The following is a 21,296-nucleotide window of genomic DNA, read 5'->3' on the forward strand; positions in this document are numbered from 1 at the left end:
GATGCCTCAGAACATGTCCTACCAACCGGTCCCTTCTTCTTGTCAAGTTGTGCCACAAACTCCTCTTCTCCCCAATTCTGTTCAATACCTCCTCATTAGTTATGTGATCTACCCATGTAATCTTCAGCATTCTTCTGTAGCACCACATTTCGGAAGCTTCTATTCTCTTCTTGTCTAAACTATTTATCGTCCATGTTTCACTTAGATGCATGGCTACACTCCATACAAATACTTTCAGAAACGGCTTCCTGCCACTTAAATCTATACTCAATGTTAACAAATTTCTCTTCTTCAGAAACGCTTTCCTTGCCATTGCCAGTCTACGTTTTATATCCACTGTACTTCGACCATCATTAGTTATTTTGCTCCACAAATAGAAAAACTCCTTTACTACTTGAAGTGTCTCATTTCCTAATCTAATTCCCTCAGTATCACCAGACTTAATTCGACTACATTCCATTATCCTCGTTTTGCTTTTGTTGATGTTCATCTTGTATCCTCGTTTCAAGACACTGTCCATTCCATTCAACTGCTCTTCCTAGTCCTTTGCTGTCTCTGAAAGAATTACAATGTCATCAGCGAACCTCAAAGTTTTTTGTTTCTTCTCCGTGGATTTTAATGCCTACTCCGAATTTTTCTTTTGTTTCCTTTACTGCTTGCTCAACATACAGATTGAATAGCATCGGGGAGAGGCTACAACCCTGTCTCACTCCCTTCCCAACCGCTGCTTCCGTTTCAGGTCCCTCGACTCTTATAACTGCCATCTGGTTTCTGTACAAATTGTAAATAGCCTTTCGCTCCCTGTATTTTACCCCTGACACCTTCAGAATTTGAAAGAAAGTATTCCAGTCAACATTGTCAAACGCGTTCTCTAATTCTACAAATGCTAAAAACGTAGGTTTGCCTTTCCTTAATCTTTCTTCTAAAATAAGTCGTAAGGTCAGTATTGCCTCACGTGTTCCAATGTTTCTACGAAATCCAAACTGATCTTCCCCAAGGTCTGCTTCTACTAGTTTTTCCATTCGTCTGTAAAGAATTCGTGTTAGTATTTTGCAGCTGTGGCTTATTAAACTGATTGTTCGGTAATTTTCACATCTGTCAACACTTTGCTTTCTTTGGAATTTGAATTATTATGTTCTTCTTGATGTCTGATGGTATTTCGCCTGTCTCGTACATCTTGCTTACCAGGTGGTAGAGTTTTGTCAGGACTGGCTCTCCTAAGGCTCTCAGTAGTTCTAATGGAATGTTGTCTACTCCCAGGGCCTTTTTTCGACTCAGGTCTTTCAGTGTTCTGTCAAACTCTTCACGCAGTATCGTGTCTCCCATTTCGTCTTCATCTACATTCTCTTCCATATCCAGAATATTGTCCTCAAGTATGTCGCCCTTGTATAGACCCTCTATATACTCCTTCCACCTTTGTGCTTTCCCTTCTTTGCCTAGAACTGGTTTTCCATCTGAGCTCTTGATATATATATATATATAATGTTTAATGTAATAGGGACCATTAATATGATTTGCTTGAACTTTTGTATAGCTATCGCGAGAAAGCAGCATCCTTTAGGCACCCAATAACAGACGAGTGGGCAGGACCTCACAATTTACTGTATTGGGCATCATCCGAAATATTAATAATTATTACGTAATAGAATCTTATGAGTTATGGCAGTAACAAAGTTATTAGAATACCCTACGGAAATTGCTGAGTCTCAGAGTAATCAACGTCACATAGTTCGTACTGAGGACGAAGATACCGAGAGCAGATGGCTAAAATGCAAGAGCATCGTTCAATATGCCTTGGAAAACTATGTTTCGAGAAAGCTGTAGGGTATGGAAAAGACTCACAATGGTTTAATAGCCGTGTTAGAAAACTGCTATGTAAACAAACAAAGCTTCATCACGGATTTAAGGTGTATCAAAACCTGGCCGACTAAAATACGCTGATCGAAGTGAAAATGAACATAAGGACAGCTAGGAAGAAAGCGTTCAATGAACCTGAAAGTAAAAATTTGCCACCCGATTTTACTAAAAACAGTGAGAAATAATAACAATAAGCAGTGCGAATTCATGTATTCAATCATTTAGTGACCACTGTAGTACCGAAACCAATGATGGCACAGGAAACGAGGAAACATTGATTTCTGACTTCCGAAACTATTTCATCATGAAAGATAGTAATACGGTCATCGTAGGTCGCCACAACAACGATGGGTAACTAACGACAGGAAAAAGCACAGGTCATTCTCGGTTTCTAGAAGAGTCGCGTGACAGTTGTACATAATTGTAGGCACACATAGCTGTCGTAATTCTGTTGTCGAATTATCGAGTTCACATAATATGATAGATTTGAAGAAGGAAGATCTCCTCAGTAAAAAATAACATGTTTTCCTCAGAGACCTTAGGAAATGGAGCTGCCTCTATTCCCTCGTGATACCCACAACGCTATACACGTCGGCCCTGACACTGCCCCGCGTTGCCGTTTAGTGAAAAAACTATGAGGTTTCCGACTAACGGAGCAGATTCACGACTGTATTCAAAGCCTGCTTACGGATAGAACACAACACATCACGCCTAACGAAGCAAAATCGAGACGTGTAATGGTAATTTCGGGAACACCCCAGGAAGGTATGATAGGACTGCTACGAGTTGTGGCTGTAAAATAACGAGACTGATGCTGGCACGGAGGAAGTACGCGTGGGCGAAAGGTGGAAGAACAATAACTGTGAAACGTGAAACCTTCCGGGGCGAATGTGGCATGTCTGGTGTCCGTAGACAAATTAGTGTGGCCGCAGCTCTTGTTTGCGTAAGAGCTGTTATTTTGTTGTACCAGAAAAAATTATATGTGTAATAACAAAGAAATGAGATTTAGTGAAGTTTCACATGAAACTAGGAAAAATGCTACTGAAACCTAACTCTTGTTAAAAGAAATTTATGGAAAAACAGTTTATCACTTTCGTGAGCTTTTGAGTAGTTCAAGCGTTTCCAAGATGGACGAGAGGGCGTTGAAGATGACTCAACCTGGGACCCCCCTTCTACATCAAAAACTGTAGGAAATAATGAAAAAACAGGTACAATTTTTCAGTCTGGCGTTCGGTTGAGTTTTCGATGGATTTCTGAAACAGCAGGAATTGAAAAAGAGTGCCTAAGGCAAATTGTATATAGCATCTTTAACGGGAGGAAATTGTCTGCAAAGACAGTACTGAAGACTTAACCGATCGAACAAAAAGAAGCTCGTATACAAATGACCAAGCACATGACGTCGGAGGCCACAGAAGGCTGTTTGTAGATGGTGCGGTTGTCTATGAGAAGGTAGCAACGCTAGAAGATTGTAGCGATTTTCAGGAACACTTGAAGAGGACTGATGAATGGTGCATGGACTGTCTGTTGACCCTGAACCGAAAGAAACCTAACGTAATGCGTATGCGTAAGAGAAGAAAGCCAGTACTGACAAAATTGCAGTAGCCACTGAAAACTGCTAGAAACAGTAACCACCGAAAAATATCTAGGAGTGACCATGAGCAGCGAAGTTAAGTGGGATAACCACGTAAAACAAGTAGAAGAAAAGGCGGATGCCTGACTGAAATCCATAGGAAGAATCTTAAGAAAATTTAATGCATCCAAAAAGAAGTGGCGTACGAAACACATGCTCCACAAATTCTTGAGTACTGAGCATCAGTATAGGATCCTTGCCGGGATCTATTAATAAAAGGGGTACAGAAGATCGAAGGAATAGTGGCACGTTTCGTCACCGCATCATTTAGTCGCCATTACAGCGTTACCGAGATGCGTAAGAAACTTCATTGGCGAAAGCTACAAGAGAGGCTTTGTGTATCATGGAGAACTTTACTATCGAAATTTCGAGAGATTACGTCCTGGGATGAGTCGGTAGAGTTGTTGCATCCGGCCACAAGTATCCCTCAAAATGACCACAACGGGAAAATTTGAAAAGCTGAATCTAATACGGAGGTTTACAAACAAATTAGTCGCATACACCATTCGTGAATGGAAGAGGAACGTGGGGAATCAGTTAGTGATATCAGAAGTACGCCCCGCCACACGCCGTCAGGTGCCTTGCGTAGTATAGGTATAAGTGTAGTCTAGAGGTAGAGAACTGTGTACGGCACACACGTTCATCTTTCAGGTATCTCTTTTAGAAGCTTGGAATATTCATCGCTACCCTCAGCATCGGCGAAGAAAGGGACATTGATTTCAAATGTAGGTTAAACATACTTCTCCGTAACATCTCATTATTACACGATAAACCAGTTCTTGAATATCATTAATTACTCATTTTTATTGAAAAAATTCCTGTAACTTGGCAGCATGTAACCATATAAATATTTTTTCATAGTAGAAGTAACTAACAGTCACACAGGCTTCCCGCAGATGTGGAGCACGTCATCGACTCTGCATACTCGTAAACAAGTACACTTAAGCAAACACAAGGCTTTCATGTTACTACCGTGAAACATATCGTCCCAGAATCGAGTTTAAAAAAATGTTTCCGGGAACTCCGTTGGTGGTAAGGACAATGCCTGAACTCAATATCCCCCCCCCCCCCCCCCCCAAATATTCCCAATTACAACTATCTCTGGCCCACAATCAACATGCTTCATATTTAGCTCAAAATTACTTAACCACAATAAGTCTCTTCTGGAACAGCGAAATCCAACAGTTTCATGGTACAGGACAATTTTTAAACTACACGAAAAATTTGCTTTCTCACAACGAATATTGTTTCTACAAGGGGTCGATAATTACAGCCACCATGATTCCTCATTCCACCATGAACCATGCACGGAGTCCGGTAGATGTTAGAAGTAGACTGGCACAAAGGAAGTAAACTGTGTGTAAATAAAGAGCTTTCTTGGTACTAAATCATAAGAATGAACTGTAATAAAATCACAGACACCACAACAGAAGTAAAGTTCCATGGTGAAATATCGAAGGCATTCCATATAAAAACAGGTTTGAGGCAAGATGATGGCCTGTCTCCACTCCTCTTTACCTACGTACTAGAGAAAATAGTAAGAGAAGAGAAACAAAAAAACTAAAAGAAGAGAAGCTATCACCAATCAGACTGGGAACTAAAAACAACGTATTGAAATTCACTGTTTAGCATTTGCGGATGATTTTGCCATTCTCCCTGAAAACCTAACAAATGCTGGAATACAAATCAATCTCTTGAAACAGCCAACAAAGCTGGTTTAAGAATAGCTGTAGAAGAAACAAAATTCATCACAAATATAAAAACTGATCCAGAGTAACTATTAACAGATATTGACCGAATAAAAAGGGTAAATAAATTTAAATATTTGACGAAATTAGCTTATGTAATAACTAGGAATGTCTACAACAAAAAGTGTCTGTCTGAAAATTTGAAAATACAGCACTACAACACAGTAGTAAAATCAGAATGTCTGTATGCAAGTGAACTACAAATTACACAATCTTCAAGTCCTAGAAAGAAAAGTCATTCGATAAATTCTTTAACCACCAAAACATACAGAGGTATGGAAATTAAGAAGCAATGAAAAAGTTAATCGCAACATAGAAAACGTAAACGAAACACTACGAAAGAGGCGACTGCTATTTTTTGGAAACTTACACAGAATGAACAGCAACAGGTTAACCAAACAGATTCTTAAATATCTTTCGGACAAAAAGTTAACAACAGCCTGGAATGGAGAAGTTAGCAAATATTTAGAAAGAAGCAACATAAGTGGAAATGATGCAACAGAAAGAGATATTTTCAAGAGAAAAGTGTTAAAAATGGAAGGATTCCAAGGCAAAATGGAGAAGAAGACAGGTTCAAAATGGTCCGACGAGAGAAAAAGGATACATAGTGAGAAGATGAAAGAATGATTGAAGGAAAAAGAAAGAACGACAAAGAAGGAAGCATTGAAATTGGGGCGTCGTCCTTAGATGATCCAAACGAAGAAAGAAAGAAAAAGAAGAAAATCACTATAGCCAGTCACAGGTACACTGTTGAATGGTAGTGAAACGTGAAGGAAGCGAAAGTAGGGTCAGAATTCAAATTTTTAATGTGGAGCTACTGACGTGCTAAAATTACAATGCGCATATACAATTGAAAAGAACAAATATTGCAAAGAATACTCCAGAACATCAGCGTACAGAAAAATTACTCTAATTGATAGAATAGTGATGTGGAACCAGTTCCAATGAAAATGGTTCAAATGCCTCTGAGCACTATGGGACTTAACGTCTTAGGTCATTAGTCCCCTAGAACTTTGAACCATTTAAGCCTAACCAACATAAGGACATCACACACATCGATGCCCGAGGCAGGATTCAAACCTGCGACCGTAGCAGTCGCGTGGTTCCAGACTGTAGCGCCTAGAAACGCTCGGCCACTCCGGCCGGCGAACCATTTCCACGCGTAACTATTATTAGTTAAGTTCATCTGGCATGAGGAACCCGGAGAAAAAATTTGTAACGGTGGACATATAACTGAATTTGTATAACAGGTTACCGCTGTGATACGTTCAGTAGGTAAGCAGATAAAGAGTATAAATTAGTAGGAAGAAACAGGAGTTGGTGTGGAACGGTCGACTGAGTAATAAAGAAAAAAAGAAAGAAACAAACAAAGCAGAGAAATGAAACACGACTTAAGGGAGAAATAGCTCGTAATAATTACTTCAAAATAAAATAAAATAGGACGCCTTTTCAAAATTTTGTATATTACTAACGACTAACGTGACTGTCTTTTCATGTCAAATTTCGAGAACGTTCGTTGCAATAAAAACGCCTTTGGTTCGCACTAGAAAATGAATAAGTCACGTAGAATTCCTAGATCAAATCGCAATACCTGTAATTACGTTACTAAAGGATGCAATGAGGATACACTTTAAGTTTCCGAATCTTTTACTAATTTTAAATGGCACTCACAACACATACTCCACCTGTGTAACGTAAATATTTACTAGTTGTCGCTCTGAGATGTAATTAAATCACAATGAATTTTATATAGAGAATAGTTCAGGATTTAAGGGTTATCAGCTTTACACTACCGCATGATTATTTGTAGTCATCAGATCCAATAATTTAAGCTTAGATATTTTTACATTATGAACACCCTCGCTCGCCCCTCGCACCCTAATACAAACTCCTGTCTAATTGAGAAGTTATTATGTAACATATTCAAGAACGTGTTAGTTATCCCTCATGGTGGCTCTGCAGGCAGTGCGGCGGACTGCCAAGTGAAAGATTCCGGGTTCGATTTCCTGCCACACCGGATAGTTTATCCTCTCGGAGACAGGGTATTGCGTTGTTCTTACGTTACTATTGCCTAATTGACAAAATGGCTCTGAGCACTATGGGACTTAACAGTTGTGGTCATCAGTCCCCTGCCTAATTGACATTTCACTATTGAGATGGCTGACTGGGCATGTCCCGAGAGCCAATAAACAGAAAAGGAAAAAGTACTTTCAGTTCAACATAGAAATTAGTTTACTTCGTAACTTACTTTCCTAGTATTTTACTATAACACTTTTCCTTTCTTTTCAAACAGGTTGTCTACGATGGATTGATAAAAAGTCGAAAAGGGTAAATATGCTTTTTATGTGAGCTGCACTTTAAATTTAAGCTGGAAAAGTAGAACGTAAAAAAGAGTGAAACGTGTGAGCGAAATATTTTCGGATACATGGGGTTGAAGAGAACTGTCTGACATAGAAGCAGATTAGTAATTAACGTCCCGTCAACAACGAGGACATTACAGGCGGAGTAAAAGCTCACATTACGCAAGGATGGGGAAGGAAATCGGCCGGATGCCATTTAGGGAAATCACGGGGAACCTAAATCAGAACGGCGGCAAGAAGGTTTGAAACATGGTCCTCCCGAAAATGAGTGCTTTGTGCTAACCAATTCGCCACGTAGCTCATTCTCTGACGTAGGAACACGGGAGTAAGGGAGCTGATTCCTCGTACCACCCGAAAACAGAACATACATGAATCAAATTTCATACGCCAATAGCCCTCTTTGTGCTACTGTCAGGGCAACGCATCAGCGAACAGCAGGAACTAATCACGTTTGCCAACTCGAGTCTCGGCGCAAAGGACAGCGATTCCAGCAACCGAAACACCGATGCTCTAATAGACAGTATCGTCTGTAATTTTCAGCGGCCGCTCGGACAGATAGCCGGACACGCCCAACTGAACACTGCCCCATTCCAGTAACGTGTGCGTACCGTACCACCGCGGCCTTCATACGTGCACACGAACCACCGCACTGCCTCTGAGAACATATCGATTGCGTGTGAGCGTGGGTCAACACCACGCGAGCGTTGCCGGAGAATGAATATGCAACGGCCAAGTTATTGCAGCCGCTTTGACCGTGCATACGCATTACTTCAATATTTACGAGTCGGCTAACAGGAACAGAACTTGCACAAAGTTGTGAATTATGTTTCATTACAGTTTCATAAATGACTCACCAACCGCGCTTCTGTTTGCACTTCCCGTGTCGCTTTTGGCTTCCGCCCTAGCGGATGTGTCAACTCCGCGTGTAAACAAACCTGTTTTGCCTATCTCTGCTCGTATTTGTCCCGCTCATTTGTTACTGGCCCCACTAGGTGTACTGAAGAAGGATCCTGCTTGAGGCACCGATTCACATCATGTCACTCTTTAACATTACGTAATAATAGCATTTACGTACACTAACCACTTTAAATGGGGAACTAAAACAACTGGCTCTGAGCTCTATGTGACTTAACTTCTGAGGTCATCAGTCCCCTAGAACTTAGAACTACTTAAACCTAACTAACCTAAGGACATCACACACACCCATGCTCAAAGCTGGATTCGAACCTGCGACCGTAGCGGTCGCGCGGTTCCAGACTGTAGCGCCTGAACCGCTCGGCCACACTGGCCGGCTTAAATGGGCAAATCATGTCTGTAGCGATATCCTGTTATCAAATATCTCAGGTATATACACCTGTTCTATTTTATTATATTCTTCAATTAGAGGAATAGCAGTCTCAAATTAGATAGCACCTTTTAGCACTTGAGACAATATTGCGAATAATGACGAATACGGTAGCAATGGATGTCAAAGCGACACGTGTTATAATCACGCATTCGGCCTAAATTTTATCGTAAATATTTGTTATGGCACCATTTCATCAGCTACATACTTGCAGAGTCTGCAGGCCCAAGGTAATGGCATACTGCCCAAATTGCAATGGTTAATGAATGAAAGTAGACGACTAACATACCCTCCAAGTCCTGTCAAATATTAATAATTTTGGGTACTACTCCAAAATATTTATTAATTTACAGTTTTGACTGACGAAGTAACCAGCTCACAGTCAAATGGTTTGAAGCCCCCGTCACTCTGCATTTAATAACAACGTTTCACAGTCGTTCAAGTGTACTGAGACACACGCGCTTAGAATCATTTATGCATAACGCACTGGCGTCGCCAACGAACGCCTGTGAGGTGGAGTTAGCGAACTAAATTCCTATCTCATTACATGAGTGGCGAGCGGATTGCAACTGATAACGTCAAGTTCCTGACCACTGTACATTATCCCATGGTCTGGGGATGAAAATCAAACAATTTCGAAATGTTTTAATGAGTGCGTGTATCCAACAATACTGATGATCATTCGTATATTAGACTGGACCGTTAATGTGGGTGCTGTTTGGGGAAGGTCTTGTGCCGGCATAAGGTTTCACCAACTCGTTTCACTGTCATCATCATCAGCAACAACACCAACACGACAAAACATTCTACACAGTCTTATCACAATTATCTTTATCATACATTTACTCTGAGACAATCTTTCTAAACTGTGTCAAGTAGGTCGGCGAGTGCTGAATTTAATCATTTTTGATCTGCGTTGATTCTTCTGACACTGTAATGCTGCAATACAATAAAGGGGGGAGGTTTTCTTTTTCAGCCCTACTCTCCCCTTCCTGCCCTCGTCTGTTACTCATTTCCTGCTCCACCGGCGGTTGTAATGTTCGATATACTAATAACTAGGAGCTCTCATATTGAGAATGTGCAATAATTTATAATCGGACCCTATGTTTCTTCCATGAGTTGTTTGTGTCCAATAATTTCGGCCTAAGGTGTACGAAAATCCACATGTTTCGCGACGTTTGTCTTGCAGTACTTGCTATCAGATTTCAGTGAATTTCTCTAAAACATGCTTTACCGTAGAAATAAATTCTGTTTTTAACTACTTCATTTGAAAAATATTTTGAAACGTAAATTCGCCTGATAAGACGAAAGCTTACATTTAGTCAAATGTTATTTTCTGACTAGAAATTTATGAATCAATCGGCCTGCAGTTTCAAATCTTGAAATTAATCACTGAAATGTCGTTAACAGTGCAATGACATAGCTATAATATTCGTGATAATATGTAGTAAGAGAAGCCAATTTGTCTGAGTACCATTATCTTGAGGAAACGTGGCATTTCTTCCATTCGACTAGCGGCCACTGCATGGTATGGTACGCAACTCCTAAATTCCCCAGTGAAAGAAATTTTGTTGTTGCCCTTGTGTTATTAAGTATATCCCTCCGACAAGGGAAACCGAAAGCGCCCTCTAATGATTTAGGTGTACTAAGCAACTACTTGCTCTGTAACGAAAATGGCTCTGAGCACGACGGCACTTAACATCTGAGGTCATCAGACCCCTAGACCTTAGAATACTTAAACTTAACTGACCTACAGACATCACACACATCCATGCCCGGTGTACGATTCGAACCTGCAACCCTAGCGGTCGCGAGGTACCAGACTGAAGGGTCTAGTACCGGATGCTCTGCAGCGTCCAAGTGGGTTTCTCAGAACAGGTTTGCTGAGAGAGAAATCGTACATCGAGGAAACTAATGACTCAGAGTGATAGATTATTGTGCGCTTTTGGTAACGATATTAGCTGTGTCAAAATGTACAAAGACGCTACTCTTCACAGATTTTATTTTGAACCAAAAATTTCTCCTTTAAACGATGGGAATATTTATTCGGTACCTGAAAGAGGAAGGGAGGAAGATTAAGGTTTAACATTCCGTTGAGAGTGTGGTCACCAGAGACGGAAATGCAGAGCTATGTAAATGTGTAGACCGACTGACTTGTTCGCCTTAGCTCAAGTGAAGCCTCCCTTATCATTTGTATTTCAGCAGAAACTGTACTGTCTTCGTAATAACGGCCAAACCAATATTCCACTTACGTAACGACCATTTACAAGACAGCGGTGCGGAGTTTTACAGGAAATGCGTGACAATATCTTTGTTACTTAGTTTATTGTAACTGCGAAGGCTAATGTTCGGAACGTTCGCTTGTATAAAACGCGACAGAAGTTCTTTAAATTCGCCCTATTTGGTTACGTACTGTCTGGTAGGAATGTGAGACGGAATGTTTATGGATCGAGGCCCGGTATGACATACAGTTTTAACCAGTTTCGTTATAGAACAAAATGTATATATATATGGTCAGGAAAATAGCTTCGAAATAGAAATTATATGTACTTCACATTTCACTTACACTTTCTGGGACGTGTTACTGTTCGTAGACCTTGCAACAGGCTAATTATTTTTCTCAGAAGCTTAAAGTGAACCATATTCATTGGTGACACTACCGGAAGCTGAGGTAATAAAATTTACAAGCCGTGGATGTTTCTTTAGAAACATTCTTATGATTGAGTGCAAATATGTGTGTGTGGATAATGGAGAAATGATGATGAAGAAGCCCCATACTCCGTAACAGAAAGTAGGGGACGATGCGGGAGACCCTCCCCGCCGTACTAGGCAAGGACCTAGTGGAGGAGGTGTGGCATTGCATTCCTCCGACCGTAATGGGGAGGAATGATAAGGATGAAGACGACACAAGAATACCCAGTCATCTCGAGGCAGGTGAAAATCCCTAACCCCGCCGGGAATCGAATCCGGGACCCCGAGCTCCAACACAATTAACTAGTGGAAACTTTATAATGACACAAACTTGAAACACATGATATTTGCAATACTGAAGTATGCAATATTTCGATTATTACGTAGCAAACCTACTGTGCATCTGTTTGGTATCCATTAGATTTCTCATAGTATAATAGGAGCAGATTGTGGAGACAAGGAGACAATTATAGAAAAGAGAAAGGAAAGAGACAGAATGTCAGGAGTGCTCCTGGGAAGTCTGACAGAACCGCTCGTATTCGGTACATAAGTAAATGATCTGACGGACAGGATGAGCAGCGATCTGCAGCTGATTTTTGTTGATGCTATAGCGTAAGGCAATGTGTCCTCGTTGAGTTACTAGAGGAGCACACAAAATATGTAGTTGGTGTGATGAATGGTAGCTTGCTCTAAATGTAGAAAAGTGTAAATAGATACAAATGAGTAGGAGAACCTAACCCGTAATGTTCGGATACAGCATTAGTCGCTTGCTACTTGATAGTGTCACGCCGATAATATATTTAGGCGTAATAGTTCAAAGCGATGTGAAGCGGGACGAGCATGTAAGGACGGTAGTAAGAAAGGCGAATTGTAGACTTACTTTTGTTGGAAAAAATTTGGGAAAGTGTGGTTCATCTTTAAAGGGGATCACGTATATGACACTAGTACGACCCATTCTTGAGACCTGCTCAAGTGTTTGGGCTCCCAAACGAGTCGGATTAAAGGAAGACCTCGAAGAAATTCAGAAGCGGGCTCCTTGGTTCGATGAGCACGAGAATATTACCAAAATGGTTTGCGAACTCAAATGAGAAACCCTGGAGGGAGGACGACGTTCTTTTCGCGGAACGCTACTGAGGCAATTTAGGGAACCGCCATTTTAGGACGACTGAAAAACGAATCTACTGCAACCTAACTTAACGTTTGAGAAACGAGGGCTCCTCTTTTGTCATATAGACTATCTTTGCCTGTCGCTCTGCTTGCAAGTCGAACAGGAAAGGAAATGACATTAGAAGGTACCCTCCACCAGGGCCCATACGGTAGCTCGCGGCGTATGTATTAGGTAGATGAAGAATGTCTCTCGTCGTTGGAGTTTACCTGGATATTACAGATAGTAGTAAGCGTCCAGGGAAACCAATGGTATTCCGATTTCTGACCACACAGAATAATTGAATATGTAATTGGCTTTCAATTTTAATGCTGACGATCTCTAGTTGGATGGAGAAAGTCTTAATCAATTTCATTGTATATAATTTTTAGGTCCAATGCATTTAAAATCACTTATATCAGAAAATGCGACCTACCATGAAATAAGCCACTGACCTCACTGACAGCTTATTCAGCACAAGTCAGTTATTTATGTACTCGTATTTGCTTCCGTGTGCATAATCGTTAACAGGCGTGAAAGTAGAGCAAAGTAATATCTTTTAGATATACATACTGGCACAGTCACTTATCTAAGTTTTTTAAGTGTGGTATTTAATAATGGTCCATCCATTTAATTAGTTCGGTTTGTGCAGCGTTCAACAGGGAGAAATATATAACGTGATATGTTTTTGTAGATTTACTGATTTTGCGACTAAACTAATATATTCAACGTTCTATTCGATGTATTGTTGGGTCAATTCTACCACGACACGAATCCAGAGATTTATTTTTAATTTTTAAACGATTTGATGAGGGATTGCCGTAGCTCTGGTAGGTGACTGTTGCAAAATATGTTATAGTATAATTACTTGGGGGAACAAAGTAGCTGGCCTGCAAGAATCCCTGCTACGACTGACATTGATGTTCATGGAGCACGTGTTGAAACAACGATAACAGACACCTACAACCACTCCGAGTTACGCTTCAACAGATTGCAAGCCATCTCCTGCTATATTTGATATGAATATTTAGGTGCTGTGAACCAGACGCCATCCCCTGTTACGAGAATAGCAAGGAAAAAAATGATACGTGGTAAACAGTTGTGAAATTTCATTGCTTCTTTACAGTCGTTTCGTAAATCAAACTTCGAAGCGTTTTGGAATCCTGTATTCAAGAACAGGAAGGCGCTGCTGCGTGGTCATGCAACCATGGCGCGAAGCGGCTCGGAGGGTGTGGTTCCCTTGTTAACACAGTTGTGACGCAGCTTTCTGCCTGTGCCCGCCACACCTGCAACGTTGCTTGTCTTGCTAACGTTCACGGATCGTTTGTATTCGTTGTTCGATCATTCACTATTATTGTATCACAAATCCCGACAGTGTACTCAGGTCAATGAATTAAGACAAGTCGTGTATCACAGGTACGTACACAGAGTCATTTACAAAGTACACTTAGCGCGATGCTTTCTTAGTCACAGATAAAGGGTACAACTCACATAACTACATTAAAACCGTAACGATTATAGTTCAAAAAACTCTCCAATACCTGTCTACTCGCCCTTGCACCTGTAAATCACAACTTTCTTATTTCTTTTTTCACTCACTGAGGCAGTCAATATTGTCTATTGTGATATAACACCAGTACAAGCTGCTAATAATTTTTTAATATATAATTCGCTGTTGATATTATGTATGTTATGTACCGAACAACAAAACTGCCATCGTTTATTTTTGGACGTAACGTGAAAACTTCTAATAAGCTGTTGAAGATATCGAAACTGTTGGCTAAGAGAACAGTAGTTTGGCCTATAATTTACCGTTCCCAAGTTCTTTAACAACGTAAATATTATTTTATTTAATGGCGTTAGACAGTTCGTGAAGAGACGACTGTATAGATGTTTCACGTTTAATCGTTTTCTACGAAATATCACTCAAAAGTCGGCGGTAGTAAGCAAAATCCAACGGCGAAGCCTGCCGTCGAAAACACAGTACAAGAGCATTAGGCTATGCTGACGTGACAGTGGAGTTAGATCTGAGTTGCGTTGGCAGATCCCGTCTTCTCATTCACCACGGCTCTCACCCTGTTAAGCGAATACCATGGTAGTAGAAAATTGTGTCATTTTCATTTTCTTCTAGAGAACTTACGCCCTTATCTTCAGGAGGATTCCATTGGATGTTCTTTCCTTGTAAGCGCTGAGGAAGAGGAAAATGCAAGTGGCTGGCACAGGTAATGGTTTTTGGGAAACAAAGCATTTCATTTAAGGAGAAGGTGATTGACATTTTATAATAATTGTCTATTTATTGGCGCAATCACTTTTTTATGCAACTATCGCATTCGGTTTCAGTGACACTGCCCATCTTCAGAGGCAACAAAAAATAATAATACATTATTATTTCTGTGGCATCTGAAGGTACTACTTCTTATAGCATTTGAAGACGGTCAATGTAGCTGTAACCGGGTATGATTGTTTCTAAAAAAATGATTGTGTCAACAAATAAAACAAAGATTTCTGATAAATGTTTCAAATCCTATTTTACTCTCTAATCAGTTTCAGTTTCCAAGTCACAGCCCAAGACTACAACATATTTCTATAGCGATATTCCATTCCTCTCAAAAACCTTCCATTGCCACTGTGTGAAGCGATTTAGTGATTAAGACATTGGAATTGTTTTCGTCACAAATGAGGCCCAATCCCAATCTAATCATCCTGATTAAATTCTCTTGTAGAATATGGGTTCCCTATACGACCTCTTTGCTATTGTACGATTGTCCCTTCAACAAGTCCTTTGGCGCTAGTCAAATCTTCTACCAAGCCGTCATTAATGACGTATTCAAAGGAAAGAACATATTGTCATAAAAGCATACCTTACTGTGTCACTGTCTTTGTGGATTATATAGGTCGTTGATATTAAACTGGTCTTGAAGAAATTTCAGTACAAAAGCTGCTGTATTTTTACTGCCTGTCTAGTTTGAGCCTTTGTCCATATTCACAAGCCACCTATTACAAACAGCAGAATTCGTTATGAGTGGATGTGAATAATTTGGATAATAAATGGATGAGTGACGAAATAGCTTGTGTAGTGACTAGTCAGATACCTGTATTTAGAACGTGGTTGGTGTGGAGAGTTCTATTTTAATCACTCTAAAATGTTTCCTATATCTGCGATAAAAGACATGATAGCTGTAGTTATCGTGCGGTAGCGTTCTTGCTTCCCACGCCCGGGTTCCCGAGTTCGATTCCCGGCGGGGTCAGGGATTTTCTCTGCCTCGTGATGGCTGGGTGTTGTGTGATGTCCTTAGGTTAGTTAAGCTTAAGTAGTTCTAAGTTCTAGGGGACTGATGACCTAAGATGTTAAGTCCCATAGTGCTCAGAGCCATTTAAACCATAGCTGTAGTTACACTAAACAGTATTATGTTAATGTAAGTGAGTAATATCTATTTTGCTTAATTGTGGTATCTTCATTGTCCATATGATGTGATCCACATGACACGACTGCTGTATACACATCGGAGAATATTTTTCTTATTTCATTCCACTGCGTCACACTGGGTTATTTATTGCATGTGTTGTCCTATTTTTAAAGAAATTATCGTAAGAGAATTCTATTGAAATACGAATTGTGTAGCATGTTTCCTCTTAAACAGTGCTGGAAAGGAAATTAAAATTTGTTGTACAACTGTGACGTAATGGAACACTGTATTCCACTCTGAACATAGTGATATCAACACAATGGCGAAGTAAAGTGAATACATCAGAGGTTATAGAAAACCTTATAATATTATTCTTTTCATCAACATCTGTCAAAATTACGATAACACTATGATATATTAGGCAACGTGACGCACAATGTGATTCAGTAAGAAAAAAATTCTCCTTTGTGTGAACAACAGTGTGGTCACATGGATCAGATCATGCTGGAGAATGAAGGTACCACAATTAACAAAAAAAATTGTGTTATGCACGTACGTCAAAATAATACTGTAATGCATAACTACAACTGTGACATATTTTAACGCATATGTAAGATGCACTCAAGTCTGGTGATATGAATAGAGCTGTCCACGCCGTTCATATCCTAATCACAAATATGTAGTTACCATATGAACCATTTTATCACTGATACTTTTGTTATACACATTCTGCGCAAGCACTCATAAAACATTTTGTTCTCTGTAGCCGGTGGCTTATGAAAATGGACGAAGGCCCAAATTAATCAGCCAATAAGTAGGTAGAATCTTTGGTATTAAAATGTTTTGCTTCAGTATTTGAGAGCTGCAAGGCGTAACGTAGTGAAAACGTTTTTGAGAATTGGTCTCATAGAAGGCCCGCACATCGAGGAGATATCTGGAACAGTGGTGTCACACAGCGCTCCCTGTACGTGTGGTGATTTCGCGACACACCTACGTTAGACATTCGCCGACGAAACTTTCCGATTCCGTGTACGATTCGGACGCAAGTGTCAAGCAGCGCTTTGACCTCGGGTACAAGAAAATCTAGCGCTGTACGTACGTCACGCCGCCAGTTGAGGTTAGTACGGCGGCGACTTGACCGCAGGGTCGGAGACTCGCCCACCGCCGCGGCGTCCCTCCTCGGCCTTCCGAGGGCGCAAGGTGTCCGCCGCTCCGCCTGCAGAACACACGCGCCGGGGGGAGCCTCGACGGGCGATCGCCCAGAGCGCGAGAGCGTCGGCCGCGACGGCGCACACAGTATCGCAGCGTCGGCCGGCGTCGCGTCGCGTCGCGTCGCCTCGCGTCGTCGCGCAGACGGCGGTCGCGCGCGCTACTGGCGACGCCGGCCGACGCCGGGTCAGGGCGGGGCGGGCGCCGCGGCGCGGCTGCACTGCGCATGCGCGCTGCCGGCTGCGGCGGACCTCCAGACACCTGGTCGGCCGGCGGCCGGCGGCCGGCGGCGCAGCGTCTCGAGAGTGATGGCCGTTGGGGAAGTCCGGACTCCCAAGTCCTACAGCACGGTCACGGTCTACGTGCTCCAAACAGTCAGCGCTTCAGAAGACTAGTAGGTGATTGGGCTGTTGTTGTTGTCTTCAGTCCTGAGACTGGTTTGATGCAGCTCTCCATGCTACTCTATCCTGTGCAAGCTGCTTCATCTCCCAGTACCTACTGCAACCTACATCCTGCTGAATCTGCTTAGTGTACTCATCTCTCGGTCTCCCTCTACGATTTTTACCCTCCACGCTGCCCTCCAATGCTAAATTTGTGATCCCTTGATGCCTCAAAACATGTACTACCAACCGATCCCTTCTTCTAGTCAAGTTGTGCCACAAACTTCTCTTCTCTCCAATCCTATTCAATACCTCCTCATTAGTTACGTGATCTATCCACCTTATCTTCAGTATTCTTCTGTAGCACCACATTTCGAAAGCTTCTATTCTCTTCTTGTCCAAACTAGTTATCGTCCATGTTTCACTTCCATACATGGCTACACTCCAAACAAATACTTTCAGAAACGACTTCCTGATACATAAATCTATATTCGATGTTAACAAATTTCTCTTCTTCAGAAACGCTTTCCTTGCCATTGCCAGTCTACATTTTATATCCTCTCTACTTCGACCATCATCAGTTATTTTACTTCCTAAATAGCAAAACTCCTTTACTACTTTAAGTGTCTCATTTCCTAATCTAATTCCCTCAGCATCACCCGATTTAATTTGACTACATTCCATTATCCTCGTTTTGCTTTTGTTAATGTTCATCTTATATCCTCCTTCCAAGACACTGTCCATTCCGTTCAACTGCTCTTCCAAGTCCTTTGCCGTCTCTGACAGAATTACAATGTCATCGGCGAACCTCAAAGTTTTTACTTCGTCTCCATGAATTTTAATACCTACTCCAAATTTTTCTTTTATTTCCTTTACTGCTTGCTCAATATACAGATTGAATAACATCGGGGAGAGGCTACAACCCTGTCTCACTCCTTTCCCAACCACTGCTTCCCTTTCAAGCCCCTCGACTCTTATTACTGCCATCTGGTTTCTGTACAAATTATAAATAGCCTTTCGCTCCCTGTATTTTACCCCTGCCACCTTTAGAATTTGAAAAAGATTATTCCAGTCAACATTGTCAAAAGCTTTCTCTAAGTCTACAAATGCTAGAAACGGAGGTTTGCCTTTTCTTAATCTTTCTTCTAATATAAGTCGTAAGGTCAGTATTGCCTCACGTGTTCCAACATTTCGACGGAATCCAAACTGATCCTCCCCGAGGTCTGCATCTACCAGTTTTTCCATTCGTCTGTAAAGAATTCGCGTTAGTATTTTGCAGCCGTGGCTTATTAAACTGATAGTTCGGTAATTTTCACATCTGTCAGCACCTGCTTTCTTTGGGATTGGAATTATTATATTATTCTTGAAGTCTGAGGGTATTTCGCCTGTCTCATACATCTTGCTCACCAGCTGGTAGACTTTTGTCATGACTGGCTCTCCCAAGGCCGTCAGTAGTTCTAATGGAATGTTGTCTACTCCGGGGGCCTTGTTTCGACTCAGGTCTTTCAGTGCTCTGTCAAACTCTTCACGCAGTATCGTATCTCCCATTTCGTCTTCATCTACATCCTCTTCTATTTCCATAATATTGTCCTCAAGTACATCGCCCTTGTATAAACCTTCTATATACTCCTTCCACCTTTCTGCCTTCCCTTCTTTGCTTAGAACTGGGCTGCCATCTGAGCTCTTGATATTCATACACGTGGTTCTCTTCTCTCCAAAGGTTTCTTTAATTTTCCTGTAGGCAGTATCTATCTTACCCCTAGTGAGATAAGCTTCTACATCCTTACATTTGTCCTCTAGCCATCCCTGTTTAGCCATTTTGCACTTCCTGTCGATCTCATTTTTGAGACGTTTGTATTCCTTTTTGCCTGCTTCATTTACTGCATTTTTATATTTTCTCCTTTCATCAATTAGATTCAATATTTCTTCTGTTACCCAAGGATTTCTAGCAGCCCTCGTCTTTGTGCCTACTTTATCCTCTGCTGCCTTCACTACTACATCCCTCAGAGCTCCCCATTCTTCTTCTACTGAATTTCTTTTTTCCATTCCTGTCAATTGTTCCCTTATGCTCTCCCTGAAACTCTCTACAACCTCTGGTTCTTTCAGTTTATCCAGGTCCCATCTCCTTAATTTCCCACATTTTTGCAGTTTCTTCAGTTTTAATCTACAGGTCATAACCAATAGATTGTGGTCAGAGTCCACATCTGCCCCTGGAAATGTCTTACAACTTAAAACCTGGTTCCTAAATCTCTGTCTTACCATTATATAATCTATCTGATACCTTTTAGTATCTCAAGGGTTCTTCCACGTATACAACCTTCTTTCATGATTCTTAAACCAAGTGTTAGCTATGATTAAGTTGTGCTCTGTGCAAAATTCTACTAGGCAGCTTCCTCTTTCATTTCTTAGCCCCAATCCATATTCACCTACTATGTTTCCTTCTCTCCCTTTTCCTACACTCGAATTCCAGTCACCCATTACTATTAAATTTTCGTCTCCCTTCACTATCTGAATAATTTCTTTTATTTCATCGTACATTTCTTCAATTTCTTCATCATCTGCAGAGCTAGTTGGCATATAAACTTGTACTACTGTAGTAGGTGTGGGCTTCGTATCTATGTTGGCCACAATAATGCGTTCACTATGCTGTTTGTAGTAGCTTACCCGCATTCCTATTTTCCTATTCATTATTAAACCTACTCCTGCATTACCCCTATTTGATTTTGTGTTTATAACCCTGTAGTCACCTGACCAGAAGTCTTGTTCCTCCTGCCACCGAACTTCACTAATTCCCACTATATCTAACTTTAACCTATCCATTTCCCTTTTTAAATTTTCTAACCTACCTGCCCGATTAAGGGATCTGACATTCCACGCTCCGATCCGTAGAACGCCAGTTTTCTTTCTCCTGATAACGACATCCTCCTGAGTAGTCCCCGCCCGGAGACCCGAATGGGGGACTATTTTACCTCCGGAATATTTTACCCAAGAGGATGCCATCATCATATAATCATACAGTAAAGCTGCATGTCCTCGGGAAAAATTACGGCTGTAGTTTCCCCTTGCTTTCAGCCGTTCGCAGTACCAGCACAGCAAGGCCGTTTTGGTTAATGTTGCAAGGCCAGATCAGTCAATCATCCAGAATGTTGCCCCTGCAACTACTGAAAAGGCTGCTGCCCCTCTTCAGGAACCACACGTTTGTCTGGCCTCTCAACAGATACCCCTCCGTTGTGGTTGCACCTACGGTACGGCCATCTGTATCGCTGAGGCACGCAAGCCTCCCCACCAACGGCAAGGTCCATGGTTCATGGGGGGAGGGCTACGCACCGAAATCCACACAAATTATGAAAGGGGATATATTTAGTGTAGTGATCAGGAGAATTGTTCGTGATATCACATTCCTTGCAAATTACCAATGACATCGCACCACGTTGGGTGCCAAAATGTAGTGAGTTGGGAAGACTAGCCGCGCGGGATTAGCAGAGCAGTCTAAGGCGCTGCAAAATGGTTCAAATGGCTCTGAGC

General features: G+C 41.4%; 1 protein-coding gene across 2 annotated transcripts in view; it reads right to left on the bottom strand.

Annotated features, from left to right (window-relative positions):
• The window catches only part of LOC126281380 (uncharacterized), a 383,231-nt gene extending 365,657 nt beyond the window's left edge, over positions 1-17,574 (bottom strand). The window contains exon 1 of one of the 2 annotated variants that reach the window (XM_049980298.1): positions 17,282-17,574. The gene's annotated coding sequence lies outside the window, so the exon portion shown is untranslated. The remainder of the gene's footprint in view (positions 1-17,281) is intronic. The other variant, XM_049980297.1, reaches the window with a different exon arrangement.
• Between the last annotated feature and the right edge of the window lie 3,722 nt (positions 17,575-21,296).

The sequence above is a fragment of the Schistocerca gregaria genome, chromosome 7 (genome assembly GCF_023897955.1).
Source record: "Schistocerca gregaria isolate iqSchGreg1 chromosome 7, iqSchGreg1.2, whole genome shotgun sequence".
In the NCBI taxonomy this organism is placed as follows: Eukaryota; Metazoa; Arthropoda; class Insecta; order Orthoptera; family Acrididae; genus Schistocerca; species Schistocerca gregaria.